This window comes from Amblyomma maculatum, chromosome 10 (assembly GCF_055883805.1).
Source record: "Amblyomma maculatum isolate TAMU_Amacu chromosome 10, ASM5588380v1, whole genome shotgun sequence".
Taxonomy (NCBI): Eukaryota; Metazoa; Arthropoda; class Arachnida; order Ixodida; family Ixodidae; genus Amblyomma; species Amblyomma maculatum.
Window position 1 is genome coordinate 145,757,930 of NC_139353.1, and position 19,250 is coordinate 145,777,179.

A 19,250-nucleotide genomic window follows, 5' to 3' on the forward strand; every position below is an offset into this window, starting at 1 on the left:
GCGAACAACTGCTCGAAATCGGAGTGCACAACGCGTGCGCAGAATTGGCGAAAGCAGTGCGAGTCTCCCAGTTAGATGGACAAAGCACGACCGAGATTGGCAAGGTGAGCCTTGCAAAAGCAGGCCTCAACACAGGCCGGAAAGTTCAAAAAAAGTCACAATTAGTAGGGAAGGCAGGAACGCCTTGGTATTGCTCCCTTTCCTAGAAACATGCATCCAGAATTTAATGTCGAAAAACGGGCCACACAAGTCGAAGCTCTAGAGCGACGGTTCAAAACATGGAAGCGAAGGAAGTAGTCTATGTCGATGCGGCAAGTGGTAGAACAGGTGCGGCGGTAGCCTCGGTAGTCGATAGCCTAGGGGCGCCGGTATCCGCGGCAGCCATCAAAGGCCGCAACATAGAGACTGCGGAGGAAGTTGCGATAGCGCTAGCTTGCGTAGGAACGGAAGCCACGTTCATAATTAGCGACAACAGAACTGCCGTCCAAAGTTTTGGAAGGAGGACGATATAGCCGCAGGCAGCCAAAATCGGCGCCCAAAGAACGCCTAATAGTAAAATTCAGTTAATTTCGACAGCCGCGCAAACTGCCGTGCCTAGTAACGAGGCGGCTCACGAGCTAGCCCGAGCTCTCTACTTCTGGGTAGCCGGCGAGCTCCCGAACATTGGATACAACAAGCGTTTGCAAAATTACGGAAAAATCATCGACCACTATAAATTGGGACGTAGACTGGTACTTCCGCCATATGTTAGCCTAAGTAATACAGACGTTATCGCTTGGAGGTGGCTGCAAACTAATGCCTTCATGAACCCGGTCTGGGCGTTTCACGCGCTACCATACCTTAGGGACATTATGCAGTGCTAACACTGTGGGGCGAGAGGGATCCTCGCCCATAAATAAGACACTGAAATCAAAAGGAGTGTAAGGCCATGGTGGTTCATTCTCTAACGTTTCGGCGCGCGCACCGCAGAAAACGACGATGGAATGTTCTCCAAGCTCCGAGGGGATTCCTTCATGGCGGTTGAAGCAGGCGGACACGCGTCACTTCAGCTCCGCAAATTTTGACCGATTTCACCGGACCAACGCTTTTTCGCCACCGGATTTCATTCGGAACTGGAAGACATCAAGTGCTGGATCCCCTGGATGCCATATTTCAAGCGGTAGGACCATTTTTTCGGATCTTTACCGGACTTGAAAGTTCCAAAGCGGGCGCCAGCCCGCTAACCCTGACGGGACGCCCAGCACGACATCGGGAGAGAATGGGACGCTAGGCTTATTGACCACGGCGGCGCCTAGCACCGACTCTTCTTCAAAGGGAGACCATATGGCAGGGCCAAGCCAAGCCCCAAGTGCGTCGCCACAACCACCAAATGCCCTCCTTGACGAATTCCAAGGGATGGATGAAGACGACTTTGGAGACGCCGAGTCAGGAAGCGAAGACGGAATGCCGTCAGATTCCTCATCGGAGCGCGTCGGGTACAACAACGATGCCAGTTGGGAGCTTGTTCAATCCAAGCGCCAGAAAAAAAAACTTCAGAGACAAGGACAACGGAAAGGCACGGGAACCGGCCCGGACGCCCAACCTCATGATCGAAAATCACAGGGTAATGCGACCGGCTGCAACAAGACCGGAGAGGTGGAGCAGAGGAGGCCTAGGCGAAGACTGCCGCCACTCCCCAAAAATGACATCAAAATAATTTTTCGACCCAAGAAAGGACTCATGGTGAAATCACTCACCACACACCAAGTAGCGCGCGCCGTTATCATGGCGTGCGGCCAACAATGCAAGGACGAGGACATACTTGTAAGGCTTCGCACAGGATCAAATATCATTATCGTTAGCACCCCACATGAAGAAACGGCTCACCTGGTGCGGCGCATTACCCGCCTTAAGTTCGCCGGAAAGTCGTACGAGGTCAACGCTTACGTGGCAGCTCCGGAGGACGTCTTTCGCGGCGTAATTCACGGTGTTGACCCAGGTACGTCTCCCGAAGAGCTGAAAGCACACCTACGAGTCAGAACTCAAGGAGTAACCATTCTCCAGGCAAGGATGCTTGGAAAATCCAAGACCGCCGTGATCACGTTCGACGGCCCGATCTTGCCGAAATTCGTAATATACTACGGAGGTGAACTACCGTGCTACCAGTACCGCCCCACGAGGCAAGTGTGCTACGTCTGTTTCCAGCAAGCACACCGCTCCGACGTGTGCCCCACACCGGACATTATTGTGTGCGGACTGTGCGGAGATAAAAATCCGACGAAAGACCATGTGTGTGAGCTCAAGTGCCTAATATGCGGTGAGGCACATCGCACCGGATCCAAAGAGTGCCCCGAGAGACTGAAAAAAGCAAGACCAAAGCCCAGCGGGGAAAGAGGGCGCAGTGGCCAACGCGGGCGACCACGCAAGCGATGGTTCAGCTCAGAAGGAGAGACCTCAAGGAGCCGATCAAGGTCCAATTCCTTCCCACCTCTGTCGCCGGCCGGTTCACAGGAGGGGAACAAAGAAGAAAAGCAGAAAACGAAGCTTTCCCAGAAAGGCGGCAGCAAGGTAAGCTGGGCATCTACCATTGATCCGCACTCGGTAGAAAATAGTAACACAAACAATACAAACAACAAAAATATTCCTGTCAAAGAAGCTAAAGACGCGAGCAGTGATGCACTCAGACGCGAGCTTGAACTCGCTCGACTCAAACAAAATGAGCTCGAACGCAAGGTCGAGGAACTAACAAAAACACTAAAGACACAACAGCGGGAGCTTGAAATCACTAGAGCCTTTCCAAAACAGCCACAAGCATCCAACAATGGAGAACTTGAATCACGAATGCAACAGATGATGCAGCAGATGATGCAGGATATGATGCGGCAAATCCAATCTCAAATGCAACAGATTCAAGCACAATTTCAGGGGCAGATCTCAGAAATCAAAAGTGCTTTTCGAAAACAAAGACATAACGAAAACATTAGGGAAAGAGCGTACAACCGTCCAGCGTTAACGGCGTTCGCTGTCGAACAAGGCAATAGCACGAACACGTAAACATGACCAAGACGCGTCAGCAAGACCAAGAAAACTTAGAAATTTGGCAATGGAACTGCAGAGGCTACCGCAAAAAACAGGCCCTACTAAAACAATACATAAACACACAGCTCACACCCCCCGATGTGATTGCGCTCCAAGAGACTGGAACCAGGCCCTCTCTACAGGGGTACGATGTTTACGAGAGCCAAAACGGAGGTAAAGCAGCCGTTCTAGTCATCAAAGCCATCACCGCAATCAGGCACGATACCATCGCCGACACGGACATCGAGCACGCGCTTGTCGAAATCATTCCGAAAAAGCGAAAGGAAAGGAGCACATTCGTACTAAACGTGTACAGCCCGCCAAGACAAAGAAAAGCCAAATTCTTCGAACTCTTCCACGGAGCGCACAAGCTGGCCAAAGAAAATGCACTCATTATCGTGGGAGATTTCAACGCCATGGACACGAGTTGGGGATACCGGAAACAAGATATCAAGGGAAGAACATTAGCGGACGTAGCCGAATATTTTGGCTGTAAGCTAATCACAGATCCCGCGACCCCAACGAGAATCGGTAATAGTGTGAGCACGGACACTTGCCCGGACCTCACGTTCGTAAGGAAGAGCAAGGAGTCACAGTGGGAAAACATGATGGAAAACCTAGGTAGCGATCATTTTATCCTCCGGACGCGAATAGCATCGGAAAGGGTAAGATGCCGGATCGGACAAGCAAAACTCACGGACTGGAACGCGTTCCGCGGGGCTTGCAAAAAATCTGAAGGCGGCATTCAATCACTAGAAGACTGGAGCGGCATGTTGACAGAAACGCGAGACAAATGCACAAAAAGTGTAAGACGAACAACAACAACGCCCGAAGTAGACGGGCACCTTCTGCGACTATGAGAAGCCAGACGCTGTCTCACCAAAAGATGGCGGAAGCAAAAACACAGCAGGAAACTAAAACTAAAGATAGCAGAAGTTACGGCAAAAGCTGAAGAATACGCAGCGCAACTCGCGAGACAAAATTGGGAACAATTCAGCGACTCGCTTAAGGGAACCTTAGGTACGGCCAGAACCTGGAATCTCCTAAGAGCACTAATCGATCCGACAAAAACAAAATCAGAAAACAATAAAAGCATCCACAGATTCATCCACTCCTTCAAGGGCTCGGACACCGACCTTTTAGAGAAGGCACGAAAAAAATGTTTCGGTGATCGCAACCCCTCACGATACCAAGGAAACTATCGCGGAGCCGGAAACGAGAGACTCGACCGCCCAATAACTGTGGAAGAAGTTTATGCGGCCATAAGGAATACGACCAGAAACACGGCAGCAGGAGCCGACAGAATCGACAATGCCCTGATCCGAAACCTGAGTGACGACCTCATACAAGATCTCGTAAGTTTTCTAAACAAACACTGGGAGGCGGAGACGGTTCCCGAAGAGTGGAAACACGCCGAAGTAATTATGATACCTAAACCTGGCAAACAGCTCCAAATTGAAAATCTCAGGCCCATATCGCTCACGTCGTGCCTCGGCAAGCTTTACGAGCGGGTGGTGCTGCAAAGACTGCAAAATTTCATGGAAGATAATGAACATGTACCCCATACCATGTTCGGCTTCAGAGCAAAACTCTCGACGCAGGACGTGCTGCTTCAAATACAAGAAGATGTGCTCCGCAACGTACCCCGAACAGGTGAAAATGTCATAATGGCCCTTGACATCAAGGGAGCATTTGATAACGTCAGTCACGAAGCGATCCTTAGAGGTCTAGACGACCTGAACTGCGGACGCAGAATCCACGGGTACGTCAAAGCCTTCCTGTCAGATAGAACTGCCACCATCGGCATGGGAGACCTTCGATCGAACAAAATTCACGCGCCAAACAAAGGAACACCACAAGGATCAGTCATCTCACCTATCCTCTTCAATATAGCTATGATAGGTCTAGCACGAAAACTAGAGAAGATCGAAGGCATCAGGCACGCCATGTATGCAGACGACATAACAGTCTGGACGAACACCGGTTCCCTCGGGGAGAAGGAAGGAAAACTACAGGAAGCGGCCTCCTGTGTACAGAAATATCTCGGAGAAAGAGGACTCGCATGCTCGACCGAGAAATCGGAACTGCTTCGAGTGTGGAGAGGCAAACAAAACCGGACCGTCCCAACCAGTGAGAGCCTGAAACTCAACATCTACCTGGAAGGAATGCCCATCCCTGAAAAGACAAAAATAAGAATATTAGGTATGTGGGTTCAATCGAACCAACGCAGTAGTCACACTTTTACCATGCTCAAAACTACAACGCTACAAGTGACACGCATGATCACCCGCATCACCAACAGGCGGCATGGCATGCGCGAAGAGGACACACTAAAACTAGTTAGAAACCTGGTAGTGAGCCGAATTATGTACAGCCTGCCCTACCAGTGCCTCAACAAGAGTGAAATACAACAAGCTGATGCCCTGCTACGCGAAGCGTATAAGACGGCGCTCCGATTACCGCGCAACACGTCTACAGAAAAGCTCATGGCGCTTGGATTGCAAAACACATTCGAAGAACTACGCGAGGCGCAGCTTGAGTCGCAAAAACTCAGGCTGCTGCAGACAACGACTGGAAGAGCGCTTTTACAGAGACTCGGATACTGTGAGCAGATGCGAGAAATAGCGAGGACGGTAACGATCCCCGACGAACTTCGCAAGTCCCTCAAGGTAGCTCCAATCCCGAGAAACATGGACCCTAACCTCCACCAAGGTAGAAGAGAAGCAAGGGCCAATTTTATTCAAAAAACATACGCTCCTGAAGACACGACTGTGTATGCAGACGCGTCCTCGAGAGGAGGACAGAACAAAATTGCAGTGGCCACGGTGATCAATTCGTCTCTACGCGAAGTGACCAGCGCCTCTATCCGACACTGCACAGCAGCAGAGGCCGAGGAAGTAGCCATTTCTCTAGCGGTGGCGGAGGGCTATAGAGCTGGGCGGTCGCTAACGATACTCACGGACTCTCAAACAGCCTGTCGAAATTTCATGAATGGTAGGATTGGTCGTCACGCGCTTCGTATACTCCTCGAAGCGAGCGACAGATTTAAAAACCACGAAGAAAACAAGACCAGACACAAAATTATATGGGTACCGGGGCACATGGGGGTGGCAGGGAACCAAGAGGCTGACAGGATAGCTCGAGCATACACTACTTTCCGAGCATCCGACGGGTCCGCGGAACTTTTGCCAGCACCCAAGGCATACTCGGCCATACTAGAAAACTATAGAGGAAGAAGAATGCGATATCCCCCACCGCACAGTTCTCTCACCAGAGAGGAAACTGTCATATGGAGACAATTACAGACGGGTTCATACCGAAACCTACACATACTAAACAAAATGCACCCTACCTTATACGCTGACAGATGTCCGTGGTGCTATGAAAAACCAACACTGTATCACATCACATGGGCATGTCAAAACATAGATGTGGTCCCCAAAATTCGAAACCCGAGTGCGGAGCAATGGGAGACTCTGCTGTCCAGCGACCGCTGCGAAGACCAGAAAGGTCTGGTACAGCGAGCCCAACGGGCGGCAGCAGCCAGCGGAGCCCTGGACTGAGGGCAACCGACCATTGTAAAAAGTGGACGAAGTCGACGGAGAAGACTCTTGTGGATACAACAAGCAGACATCTCTGAAGACGTCCAAAAACCGGCAAATAATATAGGACTAAATAAAGTTTTTCCTCCTCCTCCTCCTCCAAGCTCCGAGAACGCGACGCGACCGATTACTTAATCTCGGCCACCGCGCTGCGCCTCCTCGCCCTCGTCGTCATGCGCGGAGTCACGCGTGCATTCCCCCACACGGTCCCGGCCCTCCTCCTCGCTTCGCGTGGGAGGACTGCGCGTGCTGACCATGTTCGAGTAAATTCGAGGCCTCTTTAGAGGGCCGAGGGGGGGGAGGCATAGCTTTGGCAGCGCTAAACTGTTTTCCGTTCCTCTTCCGCGCCTAGAAGTTTCTGCGCTGGCTATTTAAGAGCGAGCCGCGCAGTCGTCGACGGTTCTGGTTCTGAGTTTGGTTTGATTCTCGCTCGGAGAAGACAACGTAGCAGGCAGGCCCCGACTGAGAAGTCGTAAAAAGAGCGATGCGCTCAGTTTGCAGTTAGTTTTTCGCTCAGTCTCTTTTGTGAAGTGTGTCGCCTCTCTGTCTCGTGTGAATAAGTTTTCTGTACCCATTGCTTCGTGTTCTTGTTATATAAAGTTAATTTTCGTTTTGTTACGGCAAGCTCGTCGTCTTACGTCTGATTGTGTGTGTGTGTGTGAACTGCACGTCGCCCGCCGAATCGAGAAACACCTTGGAGAGGTACGGAAGATTTGAAAAAACAAGAAGAACCCTGATGTTTTCTAGGAGACTTGTACCGCAAAAACTGGCGTTGTGCCGCATGTAGGCGTATGAAGCCACAACAACCTGAAAAACATGCCGGTGACACAGATACGCCAGATGTACGCGTGTGGCTGAAAACAATAAGTGATAAGCTTGATCGCCTACTTCCACTAAAAGAAGTGGTTGAAAGCATGGAAGACACACTGATATTCATGTCAGATCAGTATAATGACCTTCTAGCACGAACAGAGAAGAACGAGAAGGAGATACGGGATGTAAAGTTAAGGCTCGAAAAGATTAAAGCTCAGGGCCAGGATGTCGTGCAACTGAAAGCTGACGTTGATAACCTTGAATGGAGGAGCAGGCGGCTGAATCTTGAAATAAACGGAATTCCTCAGACAGAAAATGAAAACCGAATGACCAAGATAAATGAGCTAGCTGTGCAGGCTACTCTGCCGCTGCTCTCGGAGAATGACGTAACGGCGATTCATCTTCTGCCGGCAAAAAAAAGATAAAGTGCCAGGCATAATCTGCCGTTTCACTAAACAAAGTAACCGAGACACGTGGTGGGAAAACAGGACAAACTTGCATGACAGTGATGATAAGATTTTTGTTCAAGAAAATTTGCCAAGAAGGACCCGCCTACTACTGTCTGATGCAAAAGCCTGCAGCAAGAGAAACAACTACAAGTTTGCGTGGCACAGCAATGGAAAAATTCTCTTTTGAAAAGGTGAAGGCGAGACGGCAGTTGTAATCAGAAGCACTTGCGATCTCGAGCAGCTCGAATAACCTCGTACAGCATGGCAGCCAGTGATTCTAACGCCTACATAACTCCAAATAAATTCTCAAGCACTTTAAAAAAGCCATTTTTAAAATCTTTCAAATGTTTTCATTTAAATGTTCGATCTGTTAACACAAAAATATCTGATTTAGACTTGCGTTTGATGAGGTAGCACAGCCTTTTGATGTCATTATGTTAACTGAGACGTGGTGCACAGATGAATGCGATGTATACCGTCTTCCATTATACGACACATTTTACCAGAATCGCACCTCTAGTCGCAGTGGAGGAGTGTGCATTCTGACTAGAAACCTGTACACATGTGAGCTGTTACAAGAATATTCGAAAACAGGTAATGATTATGAATTTCTGTCCATCAATTTAAATAACACTGTGATTGCTGTATGTCATCACGACTAAACGGCTCAATCCAGGCTTTCCTCGATTACATAGGCACGTTTTTTGCGTTTGTATGTGACAATAATTTTAAGCTTATATTGGGCGGCGACTTTAATATTGATATAATAAAAAATGATTCCTCCAAAATGAAGTTTGATATCATTGAGTTCTTGCGGTTTCCAAAACGTAATCCAGCTCCCAACAAGGGTAACCACTAATTCTAACTCTCATTGATTTATTTGTGACGAATATCTCTGCTGATGATATTAAATCAGGAGTATTCGCCTCGGATATCAGCGACCACCTTCCTACATTTTTTTTTGCTCCAAAGCACTAGTACGTAGCAATGAGCCCCTAAAAACAGTAGCTGTACAACACATAACAAAACGAAAACTTTCAACATTTCGTGATAAAGTTACCAAAACCTCCTGGAATACTGTGTTTGAAAATAAGGATGGAATCATGGCTTATGACAAGTTTATAGACATTCTAAAATCAATATATGAAGCCAGTTTTCCGACAGTGTGTGTTAAGAGGAAAAGAAAGATACGTAAACCATGGATTACACCTGAACTCAACACAAAAATACGACAAAAAGAACTTCCTATTCCAGCAATTTATCAAAGGTAAAGACCCAGGGCACTTAAAAGACTTCAAAACATATAGGAATCATCTTAATAAGGAGCTAGCAAGGGCAAAGCGCGAATACTACAGTAACGTTTTTGATTCAGCTTCTATTTGCTCCTACGTGATGTGGAAAAAACTAAACGGTCTGATAAAATTTAACGTTCCGCGAAGCAGCATTCGTAAAATGCATAAAAATAACGTAGAAATGACTGGAAAGCGATTAGCTGATGAATTTAATAAATATTTTGTAGATATCAAACACAGAACTAGCGCGACCAATTATCAAACAAACGTGCTATGGAACGAACACACTATTTTCCTAGATCCTGTTAGTGAGAATGAAGTAAACGCAGCATTGTTAGGATTAAAAAACAGTAGTGCTAGAGACATTGATGGCTTTCAAGTGAAACCTATTAAGTACGTTGCTGACCTTCTTACGCCTATCGTGACATATATATTTAATTCTTGCATAAGTCTAGGTGTTTTTCCTTGTAAAATGCAAATTGCTCGTGTAACTGTGGTGTATAAGAAAGGGGATAAAAATGATATGGGGAACTACAGGCCGATATCGATACTACCTATCTTCTCTAAGGCCTTTGAGAAAGTCCTGTTGAGTCGTTTTAATAAATTTGAACAAAAGTATGACCTCTTTATTGACTCTCAATACGGTTTGCGCAAAGGCCTTAGCACAGAATTTTCTCTCCTTGCACAAAAAGAACACATTCTGATGTCATTAGAACAAGTTAAACTGGTACTTGCAATATTTCTTAATCTAATGAAATCTTTCGATCATCTAAACCATCAGTTATTACTTCAAAAAATGGAACGGTATGGTTTTCGGGGCAAGGCGGCAAGCCTGATAAAATCTTATTTGCGGAACCGCAGCCAAATAGTTGGAATTGATGGTTACCTATCGGATTCACAACAGATTTCTAGCGGCGTTCCTTAAGGCAGCATTCTCGGACCATTTTTGTTTAATAGGTATATCAATGACATCACTAACATTGCTCCCACTGCAAAGTTCATCATTTACGCAGATGACACAAGTATTTTTTTAAGAGGGAATAATTCTGAAAACCTATTTGACACAGCGAATGTAATAATGGCGGCGCTCGAAGAATGGGCAAAAAAATAACTTTCTAAGCATCAACGTACCCAAGACTAAGTTCATCCTGCTCCGAGGCAAAGGCAAAATCATCAAAGCACATAGTGAATTAACCTTACATTCGACCCCGGTTGAAATAGTTCCCTCATTTAAGACACTTGGCGTAATTTTTCAGGAGAATCTTTATTGGGATGCACATATTAATTACTTGACAGCAAAGCTATCCTCTGTTGTAGGATTAATATACCGGCATCGCAATGTGCTACCTCGCAAAGTAATGATGTTAATTTATAATGCTCTTTTCCTCTCCCGACTTAATTATCGCCTTTTGGTATGGGGATCTACGACAAAAGAAAATTTACAAAACCTGCATGTCTTACAGAAAAAATTCCTCCGAGCCGCTAAGAATGTGCACAGTCATTACCACACTCACGAGCTGTTTAAAAAATACAATGTAATGCCAGTACAAAGGATTTATGACTACAGGTTGTGTAGACCTTTTAAACAAGAATTAATGTCGGAAACTTCCTTTTGCGATCTCTATCAAACCTGGAAAAAAATGTTAAAGCACATAAACTGCGCCATAACGAAGAATGGAAAGTAAATACATACAGATCAATGTACGGAATGTAGACACTTCATAACAAGCTACCTAGGATACTGAAAGAATTGCAACATGACCAAATCTCCCTCGAAAAAATCTCTTTCAAAGACTTAAAAGCACATTTTATGATCTCACACTTATTTTCTTAGAGTTTTCTGCTTCCTACTTGCTTCGTGCCAAAGTGATGGCAGTGCATAACGTTTTCTTTCTTACTTGTCGATTTCATTTTTGTATCAGGCCTTGTGTAGTTTTGCGTAGTGTTTTTGTTATTGTTGATGCGTGGCTTTAATTTTGTATATTGATTGATGTGCTATGCTGTTTACCACTGTTTTGATAATTTTTTTTTCTCATGCTTCATGTTTATTATGCTTCATGCTTCATGTTATACATGCTTCAGTGCTTATCAATATGACTTTAGATTTCTTCTGTGGCCTTCTGTTTTTGGCGACGCTGTGAAATGGCCAGTCTACAAGGGGGCCTGCGGCCTCGTCAAGCTGTCTTTGACAGCTTTTTGTGCAGGCCTCTTGCATCTTGTGTATTCTTGATGCAAATAAACATTATTATTATTGTTATTATTATTATTATTATTATTATTATTATTATTATTATTATTATTATTATTATTATTATTATTATTATTATTATTATTATTATTATTATTATATAATTTGGGATCATCATCATCAAGAAGTTTTTATTTCCATCGAAATGAAACTCCTTTTTTGACCCCCCGGAAAGCAGGCCTAAGGGAGCCCTACTCAGGAGCCTCGCAAACTAAGGTCTGCTGCAGATACATTGTTGCTTCACGGCCTCAGCCACCAGGCGGATGGCTTGGTGAGCGGGGTTCTCGCTCCGCAGCAAGGTCTCCCAGGCTTCTCTATATTTTATATTTTGCTCGGCGCCCGGGCTGCCAGCACATTCCCAAATTATGTGGTCGAGAGTGCCCCTCTCCCAGCACGTTATGCAATACTGGTCTTTCTCCTCCTTAGAGATTGTCATGTATACCCAGATATGATTTCCCCCTTGAATCTTCTCCATGCAATTGCCTCCTCGTTTTCGAGGGAACGGTCGGGCGGCGGATAGACTCTCCTGCTCAGCCTATAATGTTCCGTGATCTCGTTGTATGTAATCAAGCTTTCATGTCTATGCGAGAGGGCTGCTCTACGACCGCCCGGTGATAGAGAGCTCGGGCAAGCTCGTGTGAAGCCTCATTTCCTACAATAGACTCGTGCGCTGGAATCCATATTATCTGTATATTACGTTCTATCGGCCTCGCCTCGAGGCTGCATTTGGTCTCTTCCCAGATTCTTCCTTTCCCAAAGTTCCTCACTGCATATTTGCTATCACTTAACATTGTCTTTGCCATGGTACCCACGCAAGCGAGCGCTATCGCCAACTCCGCCGCGCTGGCATCTCTCGTGCGGCTCGAAGCCGCTACCTGGATACTCCTGCCCCTTCGACCACTACGGATACAGCCGCCCCTGCTGTCCGCACACCGCGTCCACATAAGCCACCTGGTCTGCCGGTCGCTTCCTCATCTTCCTCTCGTAGGCCTTAGCCCTGTGCTCTCTGCTTTCGTTGCTGTACTCGGAGTGCATGTTTCGCGGCTTAGGTGGGACGCGTGTATTGGCCCTGATTCCTGGCGGAATGTTTACCATCTTGTGCGTGCTACTTTCTGGCCGGATGCCTACCCATGCGAGTATTATTGCCCTTCCCGTTTCAGAGTGGCCCAACCGTTCCGATTGGGATATTCTCACCCCCTCTGCAAGCTCAACCCATCTGTTGTGAACCCCCATTTTCTCAAGCAGCTCCGTCGTCGTAGATATGGGTAGTTCCAGAGCTCGGTTGATGCATTTCCTCAATATGCTATCTTCTCTATTTCTGACTTGCTCATGTTTAGGTAAGGTGTCGCGTAGCAGATCCGACTTATTACCTATGCCTGTGACATTTTCAGGAGGTTCCTTTCTTTTAGTCCTCTCCCATTCACCGCCACCCTCGTGAATATGCCCACTACTTGGTCTACATATGCGGCTAATTTATTTATGGTGCTGTTGGTGCTGTTGACCTTCTTGTTGATAAACGTGCCTATAATTCTCATTTCCTCGACCATGGGCACTTCCAGGCCTTCCACCACCACTTTAATTTCTACTTCTGTCTTGTTCCTGCCGTCACTATTAGACACAAAAAGCTGTGACTTTTGAGGGGAACACGCCAGGCTTCTTCCGGCCGCATACTTCACCACTACGTCTGCTGCCCTTTGCAGAGTCCACTCAATTTCCGCGTCGATTCCGCTATTCATCCAAATGTATGTTGTCGGCGTACATGCTGAATTTTAGATCAGGAAACTTGTTCAGCATCGCCAGGAGACCTCTCATCGCTATGTTAAATAGGAAAGCGGACAGCGCTCTTTGCTGGGTACCTTTGCTGTCCAGCCTTATGCAGGGAGACTGCGTCCTGGAATTTAATCACCGCCTTCCTATCTCGGAGGAAGTCCTTGATATACTGGTATTTTCTCTTGCCCACGTGTACCTCCTTCAGACCTCTGAGCACCGCCTCGTGTCGGGCGTTGTCGAAGGCCTCTGTGAGGTCAAGACCTAGGATCACCTTGACGTCTAATCCTTTCTTGTCTATAATGTCCCTACGAGCTGAGCTTAGGCCCAGATCTCACCATCTCATGCGGCCACATGTTTCTATCTTCCGTGTATTTCGTTGACCTCATTTGCACTACGTGCTCCATGAGTTTCCCCAAGCACGAAGTCAGCGAGATCGGTCTTTGGTTTTCCAATTTTGGTTCCTTCCCCGGCTTGGGGATGAGACCCACATCTGCCTGTTTCCATTCCTCCGGCAATTTACCTTCCTTCTATACTTGGTTCCTGTATTGTTCAATTGCCTAGTCTATCGAATCGTCGTCTAGGTTCCTGAGCATTGGATATTTTATCCGGGACAGGGGCCGAGCGAGTTCTTAGTCCAGCGATAGCTGCTCTGATCTCCGTTACTGTAATGTCCGCGTCCAACTCTTCATTTTCCGCTCCTCCATATTCTGCCTGTCGCACTTCCGTCGCGTCCCCTATGTAAATGTCCCTGAGCTTGTCCATCAGCTGTCTGTCCGTCCCCTGAAATGCATGTCTCGCTTTCACCTGGTTGACGCTCGCCGAGGAGATGCCTCAGTATTGTCAGACACGCTTCGTAAGGGCGGTGGTAAAGAGAATGCCCCGTTTTATTCCGATGATGTGCAATATATACAGAAGCGCTAGTCACATGACATGTGATAAGTGCTGGATGTCTGAGCCAAAGAAGTGTGCTTGTTTTTTGTCTGCAGGCTGACGTCACAAGTATATGCCACGTCTAAGCTAGACTCATGCTCCTTTCCATCTCGTCGCACCTGCCATACCAATTTTGTTCGTTCAGTCGCCCCGCCGGGGTGGTGCAGTGGTAAGACGCCCAACTACTGTGCCGGAGTACCCGGGTTCGAACCTGACCTCGGCGGCTGCGTTTCGATGGAGGCGAAATGAAGAGGCGTCCGTGTGCTCTGCGATGTCAGCGCACGTTAAAGATCCCCAGGTGGTCAAAATTACTTCGTAGCCCTCCACTACGGCTCCTCTTTCTCTCTTTCCACTTTCACTCCCACCTTCCTCCCTTCCCTTACGGCGCGGTTGCGGTGTCCACAGAAAACAAGTGAGACAGTTACCGCGCCTTTCTCTTCCTATAAATAAATCAGTTTTAAATCAGTTTGCTCGTTCATTTTTATCGCACACCTTTCCTTTTTTTATGTGTCTGGATAACAAGCGCCGTACGCTTCTGTTCCATTTTTGAGATTTTAGTCCCTTCTCGAGCCTTTCCTCCTCCTTCCACATGCTCATTAGTTTGCTGTCCATTATCTCCGGTGAATCTTCCCCTTGGGCCACCGCTTCCCCGTCTCCGGCATCTTCCCTCAGCTGCTTTGCTCAGTCTCCTATGTCACCAATTTCTTAGCTTTGTGGCTTCTGAGAATCGGCCAGAATTTATTTAACTCCACAATTCTCGCCTGTTCGAGTTTCGTCAGCTTGACGCCTTCTCCCAGCTTCGTGGCTACAGTGAAGTGGTCGCTATCCAGATCTTCCGTGGTGTTTGCCCATTCTATTTTGCCAGCATTTTTACTGAAGCAGAGGTCCGGCGCGGTGTCTCTGCTTACACTGCTACCTATTCTACCTAGTGGGTGCACACGGGTCGGTATGTAAGGTTAGTCTGAGGTTTTGGGACTTTTCAAGAAGTCTACCCATCGAATCTTGCCTCGTGTACTTCCTTTCCTGGTGTTTCGATTAAAGTCCCCCACGATCACGAACGGGCTTGGCCCGGCCAGTTTGATGGCTTTTCTGAATATCGTACCGAATTTCATTTTCCTCTGCCTCGGGTTGCTGTAGATATCAAGCAGGAATACGCTTTTTGCTCTCTTGCGTCCCGTGATCATTTCTATCATAACCGTCGCTGTCTCCCGTGGTCACGTCATGCTCTAGGGTTGCTATATTGCTTTTGACCAGCGTGGCCACTCTGTATTTTTCGCCCTTATTGCTACAGAAGCTTTGGTATCTGGCCAGGTTGACTTGATTTCCTCCGGTTTCCTGCAGCGCTATAGCAACTGGTTTGTCTTCTGCATGTTCCAAGTTCTGCTGTAATAGCGCTCGCTTCCGTCGGTACACACGGCAATCCATTGTCAAATGGTGGCGTTCTCTTTCTTATTTTGATTCCTGTCTTTTATTGGCAAAACCTACGAGCTCAGTTTTCGCCAACCTCTCGGCGAGGCCGTTTAATGCCGCTAGAATTTGGTCCACTGAACCCCTAATGTCAGCGCCTACAATCCTCAGGGATAGGACAAATTATAACATGTCGAGAAGCCTGGGATACCCTGCTGTGAAGCGCGGACCCTGCGATCAAGCTAAGCACCATCCATCTGGCGGAAGAGGCCGCAGCAAGCCAAGGGCTACCTACCAGCCTCTAATCCGCAGGCTCACGACTCCCCGTCTTCCCCGGCATGCCTGCCGGGGGCAGGGAAGAGGACATCCATTTTCGGTGGAAATAAAAATTGGCAATGGCTTAGCTTGGTTAAGCCTGGTAATTGCGAAAACAAGAACTATGGCTACGCCTAGGTTCAGCTGGTGGTGTAACTGGTTGTGGTGATTGTGGTTATGCTTTTGGTTATGCAGTGATTCACTCTGGCCACGGCATATCCGAACGGGTTGTTGGTGAAACGTCTATGGAATTCGCGTGTTGCCGACTCAAACACCTCGATTCTTCGCTCGTAGTCTTGGCGTCGTTCTTCCGCAGCGTCTCCCTCGGATTGAGCCAGGCCAGCCCTGGTGAGAGATTTCTCCCGTCTTTTCTTCAAACGCTCCTGTCTCTGCTGGGGTGTCTCTTCGGCACGCCGTTTTCTTCGGTTTTTCTTTTCCCGGTCTCGAAACGGACGTTCCTTGTCGAGCCGCTGCTGTCGCTGTTCCGGGGTTTCTTGAGCACGTCGCTGCCGTTTGCTCGCGTTCCAACGTTCTACACTGGTAGCACTACAAAGAGATACTGCGTCGTCGTGGGTCTCGTCGTGCTTGTTTTTGAGCAGACTCATCAACTCCAACTCTTCGGTTGTTGTTTCCGCAGTAGAAGAGATTGTACGTCGCCGGCGAGCTGCATAGTTAGAACGCCGCTTAGAAAGTGGCTCTTCTCATTCTTCTTCCGTCTCGGTAGCTCGCTGTTCCTTCCTCTTGCCTTGTCAGATGGAGGGGAGGGTGCACTGGGTGCCGCCCTCATGTGAGGATGCAAACCTCAACCAACAACCATCATCATCCTATGGCAACCCCGGGCAAGGCCCCCACACCACAGTGCTGGGGAGGTTTTTGTTTCGGGGAGTGGGCGTTATCCCAGCCAAGGGGTTCATGCAATCTGGATTCGCTCCGCCGGGGCGGGTTCGCAGTGCGAATGCACCGCCCACGCATCGCCCCGGCGGATCGAAGCTTGACGCGAGCAAGTCTCCTAATAGGAGACCTCTATTCTTCGATTCTCTTCTCTGAATATAATCATTGGGTGTCCCCCATTCTTCATAAAATTTCTTTGCGCCAAGGTGCCGTATTTCTCGCTGAAGGTGGAACCAAAGCTCCTTTCTGATCTTATTCTTCACTTCGAGGAGACACAGCGTTTTGGGGCTGAAGGCAGCGCGTTATCTTGCTACCCATATTTGGTAGTTGATTTCTGCGAGTGCAAGACGAATTGTTTTCTTGCTTCACTGGGCAGCGGACTGAGGTACCTGACCGTGCAGTACGGGATGCCTGGGACCTTGAACAAATCTCTTAGTCGATCATGGAGCGCGGTTGGCAGGATGCAATCATAAAAAATGTGCTCTGTAGTCTCTCGTACTCCACAGAATGGGCAGTTGTCGATTTGGCCCGATAGTCTTGACACGAATGCTCGTCGGCGGATTGGAAGTATGCCTCGCGCGAATCGCCACATGAACGATGCATGACGCGCATCGAGGAAATGAGCAGGGATGAAACTCCACATGGGGCGCTTTGCGGGCATTAGTTCTTTCGATAGGTGTTTCGGAAGTGCCGGTGTCAGTAGGTCAAGTGCGCTCTTAAGTTCAATACCGAGAGGTTCTTCGGCAGACTTTTCCCTTAGTAGCATGAGGTCTTCTGCCGCCATGCGGTAGAAATCTAGCGGCGTCCCTGTGCGGGGGCAGCTGTGTGATAGAGGCTTTTGTGTGAAGGCAGTGAGCCTTGTTGAAAGGAAGAAGTTGGTGAGCATCCTTGTCAAAGGCATATCACCTTCCACTGCACGCGCTGTCCACCAAACATGTAGTGTCCTAGTCAGAGCAGAGAGGCCAGGAATGTCGAGGCCCCCTCTGTATCTTGGCTGTTTTATGACGCGTCTTCGGAGTTTATCTGGAGCACCCTGCCATATGAAGCGGAATATGTGCTTATCCAGAGTCTTCTTGGTGTCAGTGGGTATGTCCATGATGCTTGCCGTGAAGCTTATTAAGGTGATGAGGAGGGTACGAATGATTGTTGCTTGCGCGGTGAGGGGGCATTTTAATGCTCTCAGATCCTGTATCCTCCTGAGCACCTTCTCCTCCGTTTTTTCCCATGGAGGCGCCACTCGGTTCAAAGTAGAAGCCCAGCATCCTGGTTTCGTGGACTGCTGGGATGTCTGCCACCATGGGGGCGCTGTTGTCGAGGTGAATAAAAGAACTCTTTCGTTTATTTAGGCGCGCCCCACTTGCTTTGCAGTAGTCGCCTGTAATTTGCAGAATCCGTTCAGCCGAGCGCGCATCCGGAACTATGATGGTAATGTCGTTGGCATAGCCAAAAATTGGTGTGCCCGGTCAGCCAACTGGTAAATGAATTTTGCTTATGGAGGGGTCGGCGGCAAAGCGCTGCAGCAACAGCTCAATCGCTATTGCGTACAGCAGTGGATAGAGCGGACACCCATGTCTGACGCCTCGCGTGACCATGAAGGGAATGGAAATCCTCCCCTGGATTATCACTGCAGAGCGCGTTTCTGCATACAATGTTTGCACCATGCGCACAATCCCCTTATCGATTCCTGCGTGCTGTAATTGGCTGAACACGTATTCATGGTTGAGCCTGTCGAATGCTTTTTCTTGATCGAGAGAGAGCACGATGCCTCCTAATCTGCGGAACTTTAGCCAGGTGATGGTGTTGCTTAATGCGAGGCCATGAAGTTCGACTGATCGGCCGGGCACGCAGCACGCCTGATGTAGTCCAACGATTTTAGAAAGCTCTGGTGTCAAGCGCTGTACAAGGCATTTCGTCAGGAGTTTGTAGTCAGTATATAAAAGGGACATGGGTCTCCATGCCTTGAGATTCATGGCCCTGTTTTGGTATTTGCAGATGAGTGTCAGCAGGCCCTCATTCATGCTAGCGCTGAGTTTTCCATCCTCCAACAGGGTGTTAAGTAGGTTGGAGAATGGCACCTTTAGAAGCGGCCAAAAACGTTTCTAGAAAGCAGGAGGTAGGCCATCTGTCCCTGGACTTCTGTTCGGTTTCATAGACTTGAGAGTTGCAAACAGTTCTTCCTCTGTAAGCCATGTTCCATCCATATTTGGTTTGTCTTGCGGGCGTTGGATGGTGAAAGAGCCCGCGGCGCATGGTTCGGTGGTGTACAATTCCTTGTAAAAAAGGCGAGCATTCTGCAACACGTCTTCCAGCGATGTTGTGATGACACCGGAGAAGGGATCTTGGATTGCGGTAAGGGTGTCGCTTTTTGTTGCAAGGCGGTGGCGCAGCAGGTGGCGAGAGCACCACGCCTCGCACTCCCATCGTTCGGCGCGTGCCGTTACGCGACGTCTAGCCCACTGTTGGTTCAACAACTGGT